This window comes from Cynocephalus volans, chromosome 14 (genome assembly GCF_027409185.1).
Source record: "Cynocephalus volans isolate mCynVol1 chromosome 14, mCynVol1.pri, whole genome shotgun sequence".
Classification (NCBI taxonomy): domain Eukaryota; kingdom Metazoa; phylum Chordata; class Mammalia; order Dermoptera; family Cynocephalidae; genus Cynocephalus; species Cynocephalus volans.
Genome location: NC_084473.1, coordinates 23,621,317 through 23,642,527, shown reverse-complemented (window position 1 = coordinate 23,642,527; position 21,211 = coordinate 23,621,317). Strand labels below are relative to the sequence as shown.

General features: G+C 39.1%; 1 long non-coding RNA gene across 1 annotated transcript; it reads right to left on the bottom strand.

Annotated features, from left to right (window-relative positions):
* Positions 1-7,547: 7,547 nt before the first annotated feature.
* On the bottom strand, positions 7,548-9,018 carry LOC134362698 (uncharacterized). Its single transcript, XR_010021640.1, has 3 exons — positions 8,947-9,018; positions 8,664-8,712; positions 7,548-7,633 (listed from the first exon to the last, which is right to left on the bottom strand). It is a non-coding gene; the product is annotated as an uncharacterized LOC134362698 (long non-coding RNA).
* Positions 9,019-21,211: the final 12,193 nt, after the last annotated feature.

Genomic DNA, 21,211 nt, shown 5'->3' with positions numbered 1-21,211 from the left:
GTTTCTTCTGACCTATTTTCATGTATTCTAATTCTTAACCGTATCTAAATTGTTCTTAAATTCATCTATTGATTTCTTAATTTAGGCTACTCTGTTTTTTACAATTAGAATTTTTATGTAGTTCTTTTAAAATTCTGCTGTCATTTTTTATATTTTACAGTTCTCTGCTAAAATATTCAAGCTTCACTTTTATCTACTTGAACTTTAGAAGCATAGTTGCTTTACAATCTGTATCTGGAATCCTTGAGGGTCTGTTTCTATAGTCTGTTGTATTTTCTTTTTCTTGTTCATGGTGTTTTATGATTTTGTATGCTTGGTTATTTTTTCCTGTGTCCTGACAATTGTATTTTTAATTATTTGTAAAAATAATATGAGGCCTGCTATGATGTTCTCTTTCTGCAAAGAGAATTTTTATTGCTTCTTCCAGGCAGTTGGGGCACTAACAATCCAAGATTACTCTCATCCAGTTTCAGGGCTTGGGATTTTCTGGGTTACCCAGAAGACAGACCACAATACACAAAAACGTTGATTTACTTTCAATTCACCCTTATTTCGAGTGTCAGTCCTTTTAGTCCCAACTCAAGGTGCAGGTTATTGCTCCCTGGTAGGCCCTAGACTCCAACTTTTGTTTCCCTAGCCCTCAGCAACCTGTTAAGCCTCTCAGCAACCTGCTCTGGATCACTAAGTATCCTCAGGACAGAGATGGCACCAGTATCATGCTCATTTTTGTAGATTTTCATTTTCTCCAGAATATTAGCCTAGTAATTCCTCACTATTTTGTTTGCTGTTTTCAGAAAGATGATTTTATATTTTGTCCAGTATTTTAGTCATCTTCAGTGGGAGCATTTGTCTAAATTACTTAACTCATCATTCCTGGAAGTGGAACTCTAACCTCTTCTTCCTTACCATCCTATAACTTTTAGAAGAAGCATAGACATAATAGAAATAATGAAAGCTGAGTTTTGGTATTGCCTTCTCCATTTATTTGTTGTATGATTTAGGACTAACTACTTAACTTTTGACCCTTAATTCTGAGAAAACAGATTAAAATTAATCTCCCCTTTCTCTTTAAGGAAATTAAAGGGAAATTAATTAAAAGGAAATGTTAAAGGAAATTAAAGGAAAAAACAAAATAAATCACTTAGTCCTAAAAGAACTTATGTGCTATCCTCCAAAATGTCTTAGACTGTGCTGATAAAGATAATAAGTTTACATCCTAATAAACTAAACAAAAATAATTTTGATTTCCCAATTAGAGTGAATCAAGATCTTAAGTAAGATTAAATTTGACTAAGGTTTATATTAATCATAGGGGACAATTTTTTTTTTTTTCCTTTGAGGTCTCTTCTCACTCAAGATGAAAAAATAATTCACTTGGCATCAAATTTTTTTAACAAGAGATGTTTATCCATATGAATATTAAACAACTTTTTTTTTTTTTTTTTTTTTGGCTGCTGGCCAGTACAGGGATCAGGCCCTGGATCTTGGTGTTATCATCACCATGTTCTAACCAACTGAGCTAACCGGCCAGCCCTCTGAATATTAAGCTTTTAAATCTGTATAAACATCAACGATTAAACTGTGTTTTAGATAATTGTGGGAAGTTTAAAACACGGCTAATCTAAGAGACGGTATTGTTAACCTGTTCACCAGAACAGACTGGCTTATGGCACAGTGATAAACGATCCCCAAATTTTTTTGGTTTAACCCACTAAAGTTGATTTTTCACTCACACAGGGTTAGCTGTGGGTACTGTGCTCTTCCAGACGTGCCCCTTCCAAGGAGGCCTCCTGTCCAGGCTGTTTTCATTGTCTGATTATTCCATCCCAATGTTTGGCCTCTGCTGTTGTTCTGGCAGGAAAAGAAAGAATCATCAAGAATGAACAAGTGCTTCTCTGTCTATGCTTTGTCCCAGAAGTGACATATGTCACTTCCACTCACAGCTCATTTGTCAGAACTAGTCACAGAGACTCACCTAACTGCCAGGGAGCTGGGAAAAGCGAGGGAGCGCATGGGTATTCAATGACTAATGAATTATAATAAATTACACCACTTCAGATGTAATTGAACTTAAAATGAACTCCTTGAAGTTTTTCCAACCAAAAGTTATTTCCAAAACACTTTGAAAACCATGGTGTGATCACCAATATTTGAAGAAGCAGGCCCTATGCTGTGTACCCCCTACAGTGGTTAATTTTTTAAGAGGTTCTGACAGCTTCAAAACATAAAACACAGCATGGAACTTCTTTTATTCTTGGATAGTTGCCTTATATTTAAAAGGAAGGAATTGGGTTGAATGATTTCTAATGTCACTTAAGAGCCCTTGAAATTACTGTTTACCAAAAATGGTTATTTTTTAACTTGAAATTTTTTTTTCAGCATTCTGGATTTTTCAACCAAGCCTGTAATTATGCACTAGAAGTCCCAGTCCCTTGAAAAACCCATTCGATAAGTGAATTAGAGATATGGATAAATGTGTGCATCTGATTTATGTCACACAGGATTTCTATCCAAGGACCTTCATTTTTCAGACTACATAAATTAAAGAATGGAAGCACCATTACTCAGCTACAATGGAGAGAACTAAGCTCAGTTTATTTTAAAAATTAACACGAGGTTACATCATTAAAGCTTTGCTCTCCATATATAACTTAGTATGCCTGAGTTTTAGTAAGAGGATTCTTTAGCAAGAAAACTTTGCTAAATTTGTTAATAATGTTTCCTATGTTCTGTTTATTGGTAGAAAGATAGAGAGACTATTGGTAATAATCTCAAAAGTTGTGGTTGTAAAATCAGATCCTACAGGGTCAAAACAGATACCATAAATGATGAAACAGATATGTGGAAGTTGTGCAGACAGTCAAGAGTAGGACAGAGCTTGTTTACAGTGGGGATACGGTATCACCATGCTGTTGCTGTGCAAGAATTTGGGACCAATGTGGCCAACTTTTCCAAATTTTCATGAGAAAAATAGAAGTGTATACAAACTCTCTGATTTCTAGGTTTTAAAAATTTTTTTTGAACAACGAAGGCCAAAGGAAATATTTCTTGGTGGATCACCAGTCTGCAACCTCTTCCCCACATTTTTGAAGGCATTTTGCAAAACAAATTTCCTGGTAAATTTTGTTAGGGAAGCTTTGGCTAGGAACCTAGTGGCATAGAACTTCTTGCCCATAAGGGATGGGGAGTTGAGAAGTGAGGAGGGGATGAGATAGAAAAGGTAGGGGAGAGGGGAGGAGTTGGTTAGGGATGAAGAGAAAGAAAAGTTTCTAAGGGAAGGAGGAGGAGAGCGTTGGGGGGAGGAGGAAGCCTACAGCTTTCTTCCTACACTTTCCTTCTCACTTTCAATCACCTCCTTATGCTAGATGAGAAAGAGAGAAAGCAAAGGCTGTTGGCTAGATGAAAGTGAAAGTTAAACCAGCAGCAAGGTTCTCTGAGAAGTCAAGGATTGAAAATAAAAGGGGCAAAGATTAATAGCAATAGTAATAGTAGTAACTAGTAGCCCTCACTCTGTACAGGCAATATCCTAAGAGCTTCGCATGTATTGATTCATTTAATCCTCAAAACCACTGTGTGTAGTGGACCAATTTGGCCTCCAAAGTGAGGTCTGGCCTTTGTCCTAGCTCAGGGAGGTAACCTCTAGACCCTTGAAATTTTCCAGGTGACAGAACGTCTTTGTTATTTAAGGTGAGCCCCTTGGGCCACACCTGATAATTTTGAGTAACAAGGACACTCATGGTGGGCCCCTAGGTAGTTTATGCTAACAAGATGACACAAGGTGGGGCTCATCATGACGTAATGGACAATGTGATATCAGGCTAACTTCCAGGGAGGGGAGGGAGACTGGCAATTGGGTTCAATCATGTGGACAATAATTCAATCAATTGTGCCTAGTAATGAAGCCCCAATAAAAATTTTGGACATCAGAGCTCAGGTGAGTTTCCCTGGGTGGTGATATTCTCTTAGGATTGCCACATTTCATTGCCAGCAAGGGAACACATCCTGAGGATGATGGAAACTTTGCATTTGGAACTCTGCCAGATTTCACCATATGCACCTCTTGCCATATGCTAGCTCTAATTTGTATCCTTCCTGTGTAATAAATGTGACTGTGATTAGAATAGCTTTCGATGAGTTCTGAGTCTTTCTAGTGAATTATCAAACCTGAGGGTGGTTGTGAGAACCTCTGAATTTGTAGCCCGTTGGTCTGTACTGAGAGTGGACCCAGGGACCTTCAAACTTGCAGCTGGCATCTGAAGTGAGAGCAATCTTTCAGGGACTGTGCCCTCTGACTGCGCAGTTTACTAAACTCCTTTGCAAGCACCCTAAGAGATTTTTAAGGCAAGGAACTAGATACGAAGAGTGTGAGCTAGCAAGTGGAAAAGCCAGGATTCAAACACGGACAAACATCATACGCTATTACCGCTCGATCACATTAAGCAGTAAGAAAGAATGATTTAACCATGCCGCGATGTGTGTGTGTATATATATATACACATATAGATCTATATACCAAAACATCATGGTGTACATTATAAATATATACAATTTTTACTTAATTAAAATGTTTTTTTAAAAAAATACCCAATAGCACCTTAGAATAGATTTGTTTACTACTGTTTTTCAAACATACTGCGACTCACAGTAAGAAATCCTGTATTTTACATGACCACTCATTACACACATACACAATTGGAATAAAAATGTGATACACTCTATATTATATTCTTGAATATTTGTATTTTCTTTAATTTTCATTAGCATGTTCATTGTTACAAATCATATTTATTCTTTACGCCCCTTATCCAATCTCCCTCACCCCTTCCCCTCCTCCTGTAGTAACCACAGATTTGTTCTCTCCATCTGATAGATTAACTGTTCCTCTGTTGGTTTGTTGTCAAATGATCTGTCCAGTACTGAGACAGGTGTGTTCAAGTCCTCCCCTATTATCGTCAATCAGATGCTTCTTCTATTACTCTGGAGTGTGCTCTGTGGAGAGAGAGGACCTCTCCTTTTTTTTGGTCTCCACTGGTGCCTCTCCTTGTGTCAATGCAGTTGAGAGTCTGGCTTGCCATCTTCATGGCAGCTGAGACTGTGGCTATAGAGACTAGCCACTTTTGTAACAGCCATGGCAATTGTGTTGGCTATGGTGGGCTACCTGCACGGAAATGGTGTTTTTGATGTGCTTTTTACCTGGTTGTGGCTGGGTTCGGCTTCCCCCGTCTCCATGCCCCCTTCTAAGATATTGTTGCAGAGCAGTTGGCGGGGGTGGGGGGGAGGAAAATAGGGTGGAAAGAGGAGGAAGGGCGGGGAGCATGATTGAGGCCCATGGCAACCCCCTCATTCTGGCAGGGGAGACCAGGGTACTTCCAGGGGCAGCTCAGTCGCTGCTGGGCTGGATGCGGATGTCAGGGGGGCATTGCTGAGGCCCTCAGCCCCCCATCACCCCAGCTCAGAAACCCAGAGCATTTCCTGCTGTGGCTCAGAGGTCGTTGCTGGGCTGGTTGCGGATATTAGGGTTGTGTGGCTGTGGCTCTTGGCCCTCCCCCATCCCTGGCTTGAGAGGCCAGGATTCTTGCAGTCCTTCTAGGTTTTAAGGGTGTTTTTCGATGGCGTTGGACATTTACTAGTTAATAGAAAATCTGTCTCTGATCTGTGGGTACTTTGTTTTTTCTTTCAGTTCTGTGTTGATTATTCGCTGTTCCCACCACTTAAACTCTGCACTGGAACTAATTTGTTGTTCTTTGCTTACTTCTAAAATGGAGGAACTTCCTTGGGAACCAGCATTTGAGCTCTATGGTTGAGCTAAATTGCTGCTTTGCTGCTGATTCCCTGGGAAAGGCTTTTTGTGCAGCTTGGGTTTTAATTGTTGACCTTGTATGTACTTCTGGGTCTCATGAGGTCTGGTACATCTGGGTTGTGTGGAAATGCTGGTCTGGGCCTGAGTCTTTTCAGCAAACTGCACCCTCTGACCAGTCTACACTGAGTGGTCCTACACTGATTGGAGGGTAGATCCGTCATCGATGTGTGCCCCAGTGTTCCCCTGGTGGGCCCATCTCCCCTGTCACCTGCACTCCAAATACTTCCCACAGGACCGGCCATGCACTGGTCCCTTGCGATGACTCACAAGCCTCTGAGTGGTTCCTTTTTTCAGTTGTCTGTAGGTCCTCACTCCTGCGTGGGCCTATGGGAACCCTGTTAGTGGTCCTTCTGGCCTGGTGGTCACCAAAGCCCTCTTCTCCCCTGCCACCTCCAAGCAACTTCATAGAAAGGACACAGCAGCAGTTTTTGCCAGCTCTTGCTCTGTGTGCTCAACAGCTCCAGCCTCGAAGTGGCTGGGGCTCAAAATGGAGGGAGTCATCCTTTCTTTCTCTCATTGTGGCTTCTCCTGCCTTCATGAGCTCTGTAGGTCTCTCCTCCTCTTCCCCTGAGCTTTAGCAGCCCTAGCTTGGCTGTCATTGCTTTTTAGTAGTTGTAAATTGGTTGATTTGTGGGAGAGAGTGACACTGGGAACGGTCTATTCTGCCATCTTGATCAGAAGCCTATTTGTGTTTTCTAAATACTAGAGAATTCCCAAATTTGTTTCCTATCCACTTTAGAATTTTGCACCAACAATGTAAAAAATGCTTGCTGGTTTAAAAATTGCTTTAAAATAGTCCTTTCCAATTCTGGTTTAAATTGGAATGACCTGGGGCCTTTTTAAAGAAAAATTCAAAACCCAGCCCCCACCAACAGAGATTCTAACTCAGTTAATCCAGGATGGGTGTTGAGCATCAACATCTCACGTTTTTAAAATCTCCAGGTGATTCTAATGTACAACTAGAGGTTGAGAAACACTATTCAAAAATGTTATCTACGTTGATATTTCAAGCAAATATTTTAAGGAATAAATATATTCTTTTATTTTAAAACGAAAACACATGAAGAAAATGTGTGGCTAAATCTGGTGTCCTGAATCCCTTTTGTGGCTGTGGCATCTATGGTAACATCTTACCTAAACTGCCAGGGCAACTTTTTGCGGTTAAAAATAAATGTGAGAACTGACGTGGTAACTCTAAAGACACGCAGTCACATTTTGGTGACTTTTCTTTTTACGTAAAAGTGATTTTATTAATTATTAAGATGAGAAAAATAGTAGTATAAAATATATGTATTATCTAGAAAATAAAATTAAAGAGCATACCTGTGTATCTATCACCCAATTCAAAAAATAAAGAATATTGCCATAACCTGTGTGGCCCTCTTTGCTCCCATTTCCTTTCTTTCTTTCTTAGAAATAAACTCTATCCTAAATTTTGTGTTACCTTGCAATTCTTAGGGCTTTCACAAGTTAGTATACTTATGCAACATATTGTTTAGTTTTGCATGCTTTTGAATTTTATTTGAATGAAATCATATTCTGTGCATTGTGACTTGCCTTTTTTCATGCAAAATTATATTCCTGAGATTTGTCTGTATTGAAACTTGTATTTTCACTGTTATACAGTATTCCATTCTATGAATATGCTATAATCTATCCATCCCACTGCTAATGGATATTTGTGTTGCTTCTGTATTATAAATAGTGCCATTCTGATTGGATTGGTTTCTGTATCTTGATGCATTTGCTTGAGGGTTTCTTTAGGACACACACCTAGAAATAGGAGGGAACATTTGGTTATATGGCATATATATCTTCAACTTTACTAGACAATGCCAAATTGTTTTTTAAACTTATTGTCTCGATTTACACTCCCACCAGCAGAGTATTAGAGTTTTCATTGTTCCACAACACTGTCAACACTTAATATTACCAGACATTTATTTTTGCCAGCCTGGTGAGTATTAATGTGTCATTAATGTATCTTAATGTATCATTTTCCTGATGTTAATGAGACTGAGCATTTTTCCTTGTGTTTATTGTCTAATTGGGTTTTCTGAACTGTAAAGTTCCTGTTCTAGTCTTTGTCCATTTATCTACTGGGTTTTCATTTTCATAACTTCTTGCATATCAACCTATCACATTCTCTTAAAGCAAAATATACCCCAATAAGATGATTTTCAAAAGAAATCCATCCAAAGTATGTTTGTATGGAATATCCTAAAGTTTTTAGTTTATTATTCTAAATATATAGAATGTGTAAGTTTAGATCAGGATATTAAAAATTATCCAAACAGTCCATACATTGCCAGGGCTTTCTGCTTTTATCCATTCCAGATCTCCCGTGATACTGAGCTACATTTCTCTAAGGAGATATCACAGAAGGATCACATGCAAGGCTCTGTGTTCACAATGGGAAAGAAACTAGACCAGAGAAGATAAACTTCTGACAAAACCAAATATTGTGGATGAAAACAAGTGAGAATATGATTGGAAAGCAGCTTGTCAAATGGATTGTTCTTTATGCACCTGTGCCTTCCTGCCAGACAGAGGATAAAGGTTGTTACTAAAGCTAGGCAAATGAATAACACAAATAAAAAACAAAAGTATCACAATGCAAATAACAATGACTTTAGTCACATAACTCAATAAAAGTGTTATAAAAAAATTCTAGCAGGAGTTTTTGTGAATATAGATGAACAGAGTCTAAAAATTATAGGAAAGACAAAGAACCAAAAAAACTAAAACAATTTTAAAATAGAATAAAGTTGAAGGAATCACACTATCCAATTTTAAGACTCACCGTAAAGGTACAGGAATCAAGATGGCTACCATGAATTCAGTCCTGAATCCTAAGATAAAGAGATTTTAATAAAAGGAATAATTGTTTTAAAGTTAGAAACTTTCATAATTTATTTATTCGAGTATAGTTTCCCCTTGTTCCAAAATAAAAACAAAGAACCTGAGTGACCTTACAAAAAATAAATACAGTATTAAATGAATGAATGAATAAAAGACTAGTGAAAACATAAGGAAAAAACAAAGGAAGTCTGACACATTTAAAACAAATAGACAAACATACAAACCATAAGATCCTCTCCATCTTCTAGAAATGCAATGCAAATTTAGCTAAGAGCTTTCTAGCAGCCAGTCCAAAGAAAAAAGCAAAGTCGGTTACATGACTACAGTATTTATAGAAAATAAAAGTAAATACTCAGGAGAAAATGAAGTTTCCGATTCCATGAATGGAGAAAAATTTCTCCCATTTAGGAAAAGGCAACTGTGTGGGAGCAGAGAGGGTATGAAATGTCAATGGCTTTGGGGTCAGCAGCTTCAGCAGTGGCAAGAAGTAGCAACCCTGGCACAAACAGCAGCAATTTGACACCAGGTGCTGGCAGCTTTGGGACAGAGACAGTGAGAGTCAACAGCCAACAAGGGCCTGGCCTTCAATTGGCCTCTGAGGAGAGAAGAGCAACAATATAAACTTGAAGGAGCCGAGAGAAGAAATTCATAGCACGCTGGCGAGATACTGCACAGAGGTTCCAAGATCTCTTTAGGAGTTACTAGAATAGAGGGAAAAGAGAAATATTGTTATGTGACTATTGTTCTGGACCTCAGACCACATGTGTGATGTTTTTCTTTTTGTTTTTTGTTTTTATCAAACCAATGCATACACCTCTTTTAAAATTTTAAAAAGAACTTTTAGCTTACAGTGTAAAATAGAATTCTACCCCTCCGATCCTCATCCCCAAATTCCCATTTCTCTTAGACAACTTCCTTAAACCTTTTTTGGCTGTTTCTTCTGGTTTTATCTCCGTGTATCTAGATGAGGTGTGTACATCACCATTTCTTGATTTTTTTTTTTTTTTAAGTTTTAACTATTACCTATCAACTTGCTATTAGGCAAAATGAGCAGTTAGTTCTCTTAAATCACCTCCCTCAAATATATTCACTCATTCCCATTTTCCCAAATTAGTTACATTGGCATTTCTGTTTGAATAAACATTTATAACGTCTATTATTATGATTAGTCTCTATTACTCACAGCTGTTATAGTATATACTATGAACACATTTCCTTCTCCAATGTTATTGATTGCCTTGTTATGTTTGCTGCTTCTTTGCTTAATTTTTCATGTCAAAATCACTAATTCAATCCCAAACCTCACTAAAAATCTTTTCTGACTACGAAAATACACTGGATATTTTATAAGTTTATTTTTCTCTCCAGAATCATCCCTCTTGGAACCCTGTGTCTCCATTCTCTTACCTGTGCTGGTTGCTTACTAGACCTGCAACCCACCTGTCATCCTGAAACTTCCCGTCACCAGGATCTTGGGAATTCTTTTCTCCTTTTTTACGTGTTGGATCTTCTGTTTCCTGGATCCAGTGTCTTTCTTTTTCTTGGCTTCTTTCTCTTTTTCACAGAACACATCATTCAGTGTTCCTGAATAAAAGTGTCATTATCCTATCTTATTACCTACGTGATAGTTTGCCTAAATATAGAGTTTTAGATGAGAAATTATTTTTCCTCAGAATTTTAAGGCACTGCTCTATTTTTTCTACATTAATTCCAGTTTTTGTTTTATTGTTTGCTTGTTTTGTTTTGTTTTTCTAAGTTCTGAATTACTTCTCCTTCCTTTGAGTTTTTGTTATGGTTTGTGTATTTGGTATTGGTTGTCTTTGTCTCTCTCGTTCAAGGCTTTTTCAAATATCTAGTGATCTTTTATTGCTCATCCATACTTTAAAATAAGGCACTAAAACATTAATTAGAAGATCTGAATATGTGTGCTGGACTCTCAGCTGGCGAGTTTCATTGTAGAATGATTGAGTACACGTACTCAGATTCTCTTTCGGGCTGTTCACTTTCTCCAGAGAAGAAACCTTGAATCTTCTGATTGGTGGGTGGGTAGAGGTGGAACTATCAGTATTCTGCCTTTCAGCTTTCTTGGCACTAAGAAAGTCAAGAGAGTGGATGCAGGGTCATCATTTACTATATGGACTTTGTCAATCTCACTTTTTACAGTATGATGCTTCTGCTTTGCCTACCACTGTGCCTGTGCCCAAACTGGGAGATGTTTTTTCAATTTCTCCACAGACTTAACCTTCAATCTTCTGCTTTGGGCATGAGAAGAAAATTAGTACGTTATATCAAAGAAAATAGAGTCAGATACTTTTGCATGGGAAAGGTAATAGAGAAAAGGATATTCAATAACTAAACATGGCATATTGAACATACAGCACCTATTTCTGTTGCCTCTAGAAACTGCTAAAATAAGAATAAAATTTTTGAAATGAATAAACACACTACAGAGAATATGAACAGCAATATAGCAGTCAGAGTTCTGGCAGGAAACAGACTGGCACACTCAAAGGAGAACTGAATAAAATTTAACAAGGAAACTATTTACAGAGGTGTGGGCAGGATTAAGAGAACCAGTAAGGGAAGGTGAAGTACCCAGGGGCTAGCAACATTGGGAAGTTGTTACCATCCCTAGACCTGAAGGGGCAAGTAGAAGGAATGATTACTGGAACCTGGTGAGAGCTGTAGGCATAGGAGAGAAGCACCCTACAGGAGTTGTGGAGTTAGGTAGATGTTTTACGCCTCTACCAAAACTGTGGCCTTCCTGGGAGGAAGTATGAGCGGGGAGGAAGGGCAGCAATGGTAAAAAATACTCTTACATCTACAATTCTATCTCCTCCCATTGTTCAGTCTTCTGCCTGTACCTACAGTTAGATTTAGCTTAAATTTAAAATTTTAAATTTTAGCAAAAGTCAAGGGAGCTTAAGTCCATACAAGTTATCTTTTCAGGATACAGAATGGGGCAAAAAATATGGAGAATGGATTTGGAGGGGCAAAACATGTAACAGAGATCAGGCAAGAGACGTCAACAAATTTTTGGAAGATAGAAATCAGATGAGGGAGTTAATAGAGTTGAAAAAGCTTAAAATCAGAATGCTAACATCATTCTTTTTTTTTTTTTTAATTTTATTATGTCGATATACATTGTGGCTGATTATTGTTGCCCATCACCAAAACCTCCCTCCCTTCTCCCCCCCTCCCCCCTTCCCCCCAACAATGTCCTTTCTGTTTGCTTGCGTATCAACTTCAAGTAATTGTGGTTGTTATATCTTCTTCCCCCCACCCGGTTTGTGTGTGTGTGTGTGTGTGTGTGTGTGTGTGTGTGTGTGTGTGTGTGTGTGAGAGAGAATTATATATTAATTTTTAGCTCCCACCAATAAGTGAGAACATGTGGTATTTCTCTTTCTGTGCCTGACTTGTTTCACTTAATATAATTCTCTCAAGGTCCATCCATGTTGTTGCAAATGGCAGTATTTCATTCGTTTTTATAGCTGAGTAGTATTCCATTGTGTAGATGTACCACATTTTCCGTATCCACTCATCTGATGATGGACATTTGCGCTGGTTCCAACTCTTGGCTATTGTAAGGAGTGCTGCAATGCACATTGGGGAACAGGTATACCTTTGACTTGATGATTTCCATTCCTCTGGGTATATTCCCAACAGTGGGATAGCTGGGTCGTATGGTAGATCTATCTGCAATTGCTTGAGGAACCTCCATACCATTTTCCATAGAGGCTGCACCATTTTGCAGTCCCACCAACAACGTATGAGAGTTCCTTTTTCTCCGCAACCTAGCCAGCATTTATCATTCAGAGTCTTTTGGATTTTAGCCATCCTAACTGGGGTTAGATGGTATCTCAATGTGGTTTTGATTTGCATTTCCCAGCTGCTGAGTGATGTTGAGCATTTTTTCATATGTCTGTTGGCCATTTGGATATCTTCCTTAGAGAAATGCCTACTTAGCTCTTTTGCCCATTTTTTAATTGGTTCGCTTGTTTTTTTCTTGTAAAGTTGTTTGAGTTCCTTATATATTCTGGATATTAATCCTTTGTCAGATGTATATTTTGCAAATATTTTCTCCTACTCTGTTGGTTGTCTTTTAACTCTGTTAATTGTTTCTTTTGCTGTGCAGAAGCATTTAAGTTTGATATAATCCCATTTGTTTATTTTTCCTTTGGTTGCCTGTGCTTTTGGGGTCGTATTCATGAAGTCTGTGCCCAGTCCTATTCCCTGAAGTGTTTCTCCTATGTTTTCTTTAAGAAGTTTTATTGTTTCAGGGTGTATATTTAAATCCTTAATCCATTTTGAGTTGATTTTAGTATACGGTGAGAGGTATGGATCTAGTTTCATTCTCCTGCATATGGATATCCAGTTATCCCAGCACCATTTGCTGAAGAGGCAGTCCCTTCCCCAGTGAATAGGCTTGGTGCCTTTGTCAAAGATCAGATGGAAGTAAGTGTGTGGGTTGATTTCTGGATTCTCTATTCTATTCCATTGATCAGTGTGTCTGTTTTTATGCCAGTACCATACTGTTTTGGTTATTATAGCTTTGTAGTATAGCTTAAAGTCAGGTAGTGTTATGCCTCCAGCTTTATTTTTTTTGCTCAGCATTGCTTTGGCTATGTGTGGTCTTTTATTATTCCATATAAATGTCTGGATAGTTCTTTCCATTTCTGAGAAAAATGTCTTTGGAATTTTGATGGGGATTGCATTGAATTTGTATATCACTTTGGGTAGTATGGACATTTTCACTATGTTGATTCTTCCAATCCAAGAGCATGGAATATCTTTCCATCTTCTTGTATCCTCTCTAATTTCTCTCAGCAGTGGTTTGTAGTTCTCATTATAGAGATTTTTCACCTCCTTGGTTAACTCAATTCATAAGTATTTTATTTTTTTGGTGGCTATTGTAAATGGGCAGGCTTTCTTGATTTCTCCTTCTGCATGTTCACTATTGGAGAAAAAAAATGCTACTGATTTTTGTGTGTTGATTTTGTATCCTGCTACTGTGCTGAAATCATTTATCAATTCCAAGAGTTTTTTTGTAGAGGTTTTAGGCTGTTCGATACATAGGATCATGTCATCTGCAAACAGGGACAGTTTGACTTCATCTTTTCCAATCTGGATGCCCTTTATTTCCTTCTCTTCTCTGATTGCTCTGGCTAGTACTTCCAACGCTATGTTGAATAGGAGTGGTGAGAGTGGGCATCCTTGTCTAGTTCCTGTTCTTAGAGGAAAAGCTTTCAGCTTTTGCCCATTCAGGATGATATTGGCAGTGGGTTTGTCATATATGGCTTTAATTATGTTGAGATACTTTCCCTCTATACCTAACTTATAGAGGATCTTTGTCATGAATGAGTGCTGAACTTTATCAAATGCTTTTTCAGCATCTATAGAGATGATCATATGGTCCTTGTGTCTGAGTTTATTAATATGGTGTATCACATTTATTGATTTGCATATGTTGAACCAACCTTGCATCCCTGGGATGAATCCCACTTGATCGTGGTGAATAATTTTACGTATGTGTTGCTGTATTCTGTTTGCTAGTATTTTAGTGAGGATTTTTGCATCTATATTCATCAAGGATATCGGCCTGTAGTTTTCTTTTTTGGTTATATCTTTACCTGGTTTTGGTATCAGGATGATGTTTGCTTCATAGAATGAGTTTGGGAGATTTGCGTCCGTTTCAATCTTTTGGAATAGTTTGTAAAGAATCAGTGTCAATTCCTCTTTGAATGTTTGGTAAAATTCTGCTGTGAATCCATCTGGTCCTGGGCTTTTCTTTGTTGGGAGCCTTCTGATAACAGCTTCAATCTCCTTTATTGTTATTGGTCTGTTCAAATTTTCTACGTCTTCATGGTTCAGTTTTGGGAGCTTGTGTGTGTCCAGAAATTTATCCATTTCCTCCAGATTTTCAAATTTATTGGCGTATAGTTGTTTACAGTAGTCTCGAATGATTCCTTGCATGTCAGATGAATCAGTTGTGATATCGCCTTTTTCATTTCTAATTTTTGTTATTTGAGTCTTCTCTCTTCTTTTTTTTGTTAGCCATGCTAATGGTTTGTCAATTTTATTTATCTTTTCAAAAAACCAACTTTTTGATTCATTGATCATTTGAATTGTTTTTTGGGTTTCAATTTCATTCAGTTCTGCTCTGATCTTAATGATTTCTTTCCATCTGCTAACTTTAGGTTTGGATTGTTCTTGTTTTTCTAGTTCTTTAAGGTGAAGTGTTAGGTTGTTCACTTGCCATCTTTCCATTCTTCTGAGGTGAGCATTTAATGCAATAAATTTCCCCCTTAATACTGCTTTTGCAGTATCCCACAGGTTTTGGTATGATGTATCATTGTTTTCATTAGTTTCAATAAATTTTTTGATTTCCTGCTTGATTTCTTCTTGGACCCATATGTCATTAAGTAGAATGCTGTTTAATTTTCATGTGTTTGTATAGTTTCCGGAGTTTCATTTGTTATTAATTTCTAGTTTTAATCCATTGTGGTCTGAGAAAATACATGGGATAATTCCAATTTTTTTGAATTTATTGAGACTTGATTTGTGACCTAATATGTGATCTATCCTGGAGAATGATCCATGTGCTGATGAAAAGAATGAATATTCTGAGGTTGTTGGATGGAATGTTCTGTAGATATCTGCCAATTCCAATTGGTCTAGAGTATTGCTTAGATCTTGTGTTTCTCTGCTGATTCTTTGCCTAGATGATCTTTCTAATATTGACAGTGGGGTGTTCAGGTCCCCTGCTATTATGGCATTAGTGTGTATTTCCTTCTTTAGGTCTAATAGGGTTTGTTTTATAAATCTGGCTGCTCCAACATTGGGTGCATACATATTTATGATTGTTATGTCTTCTTGATGGATCAGTCCTTTTATCATTAAGTAGTGTCCCTCATTGTCTCTTTTTATGGTTTTTAGTTTAAAGTCTATTTTATCAGATATAAGAATAGCTACTCCAGCTCATTTTTCTTTTCTGTTTGCATGGTAAATCTTTTTCCATCCTTTCACTCTTAGTCTATGTGAATCTTTATGGGTGAGGTGGGTCTCTTGAAGGCAGCATATAGTTGGGGCCTCCTTTTTGATCCAGTCAGCCAGTCTGTGTCTTTTGATTGGGGAATTTAAGCCTTTTACATTAAGAGTTGTTATTGAAAGGTGTTGATTTATTCCTAGCATTTTATTGGTTGTTTGGTTGTCTTAGGTGTCTTTTGTTCCTTGCTTTCTGATTTACTGTTTGGTTTCTGTGTTTGTTGGTTCCTTAGGTTGTAGATAGCATTTTTGTTTGATTGGTTTTTCTTCATGAATGCCATTTTTATTATACTAGTGGGTTTTGATTTTTCTTGGGTTTTTATGGCAATGGTAGTTATTTTTCAGGAACCAAACCCAGTACTCCCTTGAGCATTTCTTGTAAGGGTGGTCGTGTGGTAGTGAACTCCCGCAGTTTTTGTTTGTCTGAGAAATATACTATTTGCCCTTCATTTCGGAAGGATAGCCTTGCAGGGTAGAGTATTCTTGGCTGGCAATCTTCGTCTTTTAGTATTTTGAATATATCATCCCATTCCTTTCTAGCTTTTAGGGTTTGTGATGAAAAGTCTGATGTTAGCCTGATTGGGGCTCCCTTATAGGTGATTTGACGCTTCTCTCTTGCAGCTTTTAAAATTCTCACTTTGTCTCCGAGTTTTGCCAATTTGACTATAACATGTCTTGGAGAAGGCCTTTTTGGGTTGAATACGTTTGGAGATCGTTGAGCTTCCTGGATCTGAAGATCTGTGATTTTTCCTGTACCTGGGAAGTTTTCTGCCACTATTTTGTTGAATATGTTTTCAATGGAATCTCCATTTTCCTCCCCTTCTGGAATACCCATGACTCGGATATTTGAGCGCTTAAGGTTGTCTGATTTCTCTCTCAGATTTTCTTCAATGTCTTTGATTCTTTTTTCTTTCTTTTTGTCTGCTTGTGTTATTTCAAGCAGCCCATCTTCAAGTTCAGAGGTTCTCTCTTCAACTTCGACAAGCCTGCTGGTTAAACTCTCCGTTGTGTTTTTTATTTCGCTGAATTACTTCTTCAGTTCAGCAAGTTCTGCTACATTTTTTTTCAGGACATGGATTTCCTTGTACATTTCCTCTTTCAGGTCCTGTATACTTTTCCTCGTTTCATCATGATGTCTAGCTGAGTTTTCTTGTATCTCATTCAGTTTCCTTAGAATTATCACTCGAAATTCCTTGTCAGTCATTTCAAGGGCTTCTTGTTCTATAGGATCTAGAGTTTGAGATTTATTAACTTTTGGTGGTGTACTTTCTTGATTTTTTGTATTTCTGGTATCTTTTTTTTGATGTTTATTCATTGTGGCAGGGGGTTTCACAGTCCACCGGTTTGAGACTATTGACTAACTAAGATGTTGCTGTGGTTGCCAATTTGGTATGGCTACCTCTGTAACTGCTCAGTTGGCCTTTAGTGCCTTGTGTGTATGGTTGCCTCAGGTCTTGGGCCTCTCCGGGGAGCCACCTTTCTGCTCAGCTTGGACTCTGCTGGGCTGCTGGATCACGTACCACAGGGTGTGTGATTTCTGTTGAGCTTTCACTTCCCATGCAGGACTTCTCCCTGTTCCGTGTGCTCTGGCCCAGGCTGTTGGATCGTGCAGTAGCGACCCCACAGGGTGTGTGGTTTCTGTCGAGTCTCTGCCTCCCTGGCCGCACGTCTCCCCGCTCTGTGCGCACCGGGCTGGGCTGGGACGTGTCTTCTGCAACCCTCATCTATCAGCTGGTCCTTCAAGACCCTGCTCGGCCCGCCTCACCCAGGAAGTCTACCAGGTTTCTGCTAGGCACAGACGACTGGTCGCTCTGGGTACCTTTGTAGCACTGTGTAGATCTTTCTTGGGACTTATCACCTTCCTCCTGGTATCGCGGTTATTTGTGTACTTGTCTTATCTCCCACACCAGAGCGTGAGCTCCTTGGGGGAGGAGCCCGCAGCACACGGTTCACCTTTGTATCCCCCCAGCCCGGACGAGTCCAGTGCCCGCCTGCAGACAGCTCTCCGGCAGGTTTAAGCAGACTTGGGAACTCTCCTACCACACTATTCCCAACCAGAAATTGGTTAGGCGTTTTTCCGAACTGGTGGCCGCAGAGATGGTATCTGCCTCCCAGTAACAGGAAGTTTACCGGGGGCCAGAGTCCAGGGTGTGGTGGAGTGACAGTCGGCCCCGCCCATACTTCCTTGCCCTCCTGACACTGGCCGGGGACACCCCACACCACCAGCCCCGCCAGAGAACCACGGAGGGAGTGGGAGGGGAAGCCAGCCCGCAGGCCCCTGGAAGCCCCGCGCCGGGGCAAGCAAGTGGGAAGGCTCAGTGAGGAGCCGAGCGGGGCTGGAGCTGCCACCACCTGAGAAAATGGAGGCAGCCCCAGGGCGGTGAGTCGCCCGGTGATGCAGGCGGAAGCCGGGTGGGCGTCAGCCCCCCGAGCAGGGCCGGGCCAGGGGTCACTCACAGGGCTGTGCCAGGTCGGGTGCTCACTCTCTGCCTCTGGTTTGTCGCCTTCCCCGTTCTCGGTTCCCGCTGCCTCGGGCTGCTTGCTCGGTCCCACTGCGTGGCTCGGGTGCTCCCAGGAATCTTCTTTTATGCCAGCCTGAAACCTCGAATCCTGAATAGGGCAGCTGGCCGCCTTCAGCGCGGCCCCGGCCTCTTGGATCCTGTCTGCATCATCCACAGCCCCGGCGCCCTGTTCCCTGTTTAGAGACTCGCTTTTGCAGCTACGAAACAGTTCTTTTCTTGCTCCATACTTCAAAGCTGTTGCCTGCAAATGAGGCAGCCTCTCCTGCCAAGGGCAAAGTGGCGGTCAGCCCCCACGACCGGCCACCAGCAGCAGTCCTCCCTTAAGAGATGGCGAGAAGAAGGTCCACAAGTTTCCTGGCTGCCTGAGGCCCAGTGGCCGCCTTTTCCACCTCAGCTACTCCGCGCCAACCGCCGCAGCCACCACCATCTTTAGAATGCTAACATCATTCTGAAGAAAGCTGACATCAGCAGAGAATCTTAAAAATACTCAGAATTTGGAAGCACCCGGTATCTCCAAAGGCAGAAATTCACAATATAGCTGAATAGAGGACTGGTTGGAAAACTTTCCATGGCTCATTCAGACCCCTAGAACTCCATTCTTCGGAGACAGATGGGCCATCTTCCCTACTCCAACACAAGACTATATGTTTAGATATAAACATTTAGCATATGGACACAGAAATAGACACACACTAGACATAGCTGAAAGCAAAGGTAATTATCTGTATAGTATTCAGAGGGGTATCACAATTCTATTGGCGAGTTTAAGGTTGAACCAGTAACTATTACATAGAAAATTGCTAAAACAACCCATAAGACAATTACTTCTAAGATGGTGTATTAGTCTGTTTTTGTTGCTATAACAGAATACCTGAGACTGGGTGATTTATGAAGAAAAACAAAATTTATTGCTTACAGTTTCTGAGACTGGGAAGTCCAAAGACCATCTGGTGGTGGTGACAGTGACCCAGGGGTCTCACATTGCAAGATGGTGGAAACAGAGAGAGCAAGAGAGAGAGCAAGACAGACTCTCCTCTTTTCTTTAAAGACATCAGAATCACACCCTTGACCCCCATTTTTAATCCATTCACTACTGCAAGGTCCTACAATCCAATCACCTCTTTAAGGCTCCACTTTTCAATTACTATAATAAGATTTCCCACCTCTTCACAGTCACAGAGGGGGCTGTTTCTAGTACATAAAATTTGGGGGACACAATTCAAGCTTCAGGGAGTTTTGGGGGGACATAATTCAATCCACTACAGATGGGTAAAAAGTTATCTAATTAGTGATATATTACTTGACTCAACATTGAGCAGTTTTTTTTATAAGAAGACAATTTAAACATAGTATCAATATGGATTTAAACAAAAATATGATACAAGTATATCGGGCGTATGTAGGGAAGAAAGGATTTTAAATGTGCTGAATTCTGTTACTCCTAATAGGAAGTCAATAGATAACATATATATAACAATGTAAGAATATTTTTAGAAGTGTAGATGTAAAAACCAGAGAGACGCCTAAAAGAATTAAAAGTTTTTCTTTGGGGAGCAGTTTTCAGGAGCAGAAAGGGGTACAGGGTTCTACTGTTGTCATTATAAACCTTGTCATAGTATTAGCCTTTTCCAAGTTATGTATATATCTCATTTTGACAAAAAGCAAATTAACTTTCAAATAAAACAAAGAAATATATGTGCTACCTACTTAACAAACAAATAAAAGAAAACACAAACAAAAAACTTTCTTTTTTTGGAGAAATATAACAGAATCCAGAGTCTCTACAATGTATCATTTACAATATCCAGGATACAATCTGAAATTATGAGACATAAAAATGAAATGTGACCCCATACTCAAGAGACACTGAGATGCCTCAAATGTTGGATTTTAACAAAGACTTTAAAGCAGCTATTACAATTGTGCACAGCAATGTAACAATATAAAGATAAACATGCTCATAATAAATAAGAAAAGGAAATATGAGCAGAGAAATAAAAACTATAAAAACCAAATGTAACTTATAGAATTAAAAAGCACATTTTCTGAAATAAAAATGTTTATTAGACAGCCTTAACAGCAGATTGACATTGACAGGGAAAAAGTCAACGAACTTGAAGAGAAATCAATAGAAATTACCCAATCTGAGTAACAGAAAGAAAATGAATGGGGAAAAAATAAATAGACTCTCACAAATCTGTGGTGGATATCAGAAGATCTAAAATATGTGTAATCAGAGAGCTGGCCATTTAGCTCAGGCGGTTAAAGTGTGGTGCTAATAACACCAGGGTCAAGGGTTTAGATCCCCATGCTGGCCAGCTGCCAAAATGATTAAAATAAAAAATAAAAATAAAATAAAATATGTGTAATTGGAGTTTCAGTAGAGAAGAGAGAGAAAGAAGCAGAAAAATTACTTGACGAATTATAGGTTGAAAATTTCCAAATAGGTTGAAAGATATAAATTTATAGATTCAAGAGGCTCAGCAGACCCTTCAAAAAATAAATATGAAGAAAACTACACTTGCACACATTATAGTCAAAATGCTGAAAACCAAAGATAAAAGAGAAAATCTTAAAAGAAGCCAGAGAAAACCAACTTATTATGTGCAGGGGAACAATGATACAAATGACTGCTGACTTAGCATAAATAACGGATATGGAAGGCAGTGAAACAATATCTTAAAGTACAGAAAAGGAAAACGTAAAAGTCAATTAAGAATTCTACAGGCAGCAAAACATCCTTCAAGAATGAAGGTAAAATGAAAAGAAGCTCAACATCACTAGTCATTAGGGAATGCAAATCAAAACTACAATGAGATACCACTTCACACCCATGAGAATGGCAACTGTAAAACAAAACAAAGCACAAAACCCAGAGAATAACATGTACTGGCAAAGATGTGAAGAAACTGGAACTCTTGCA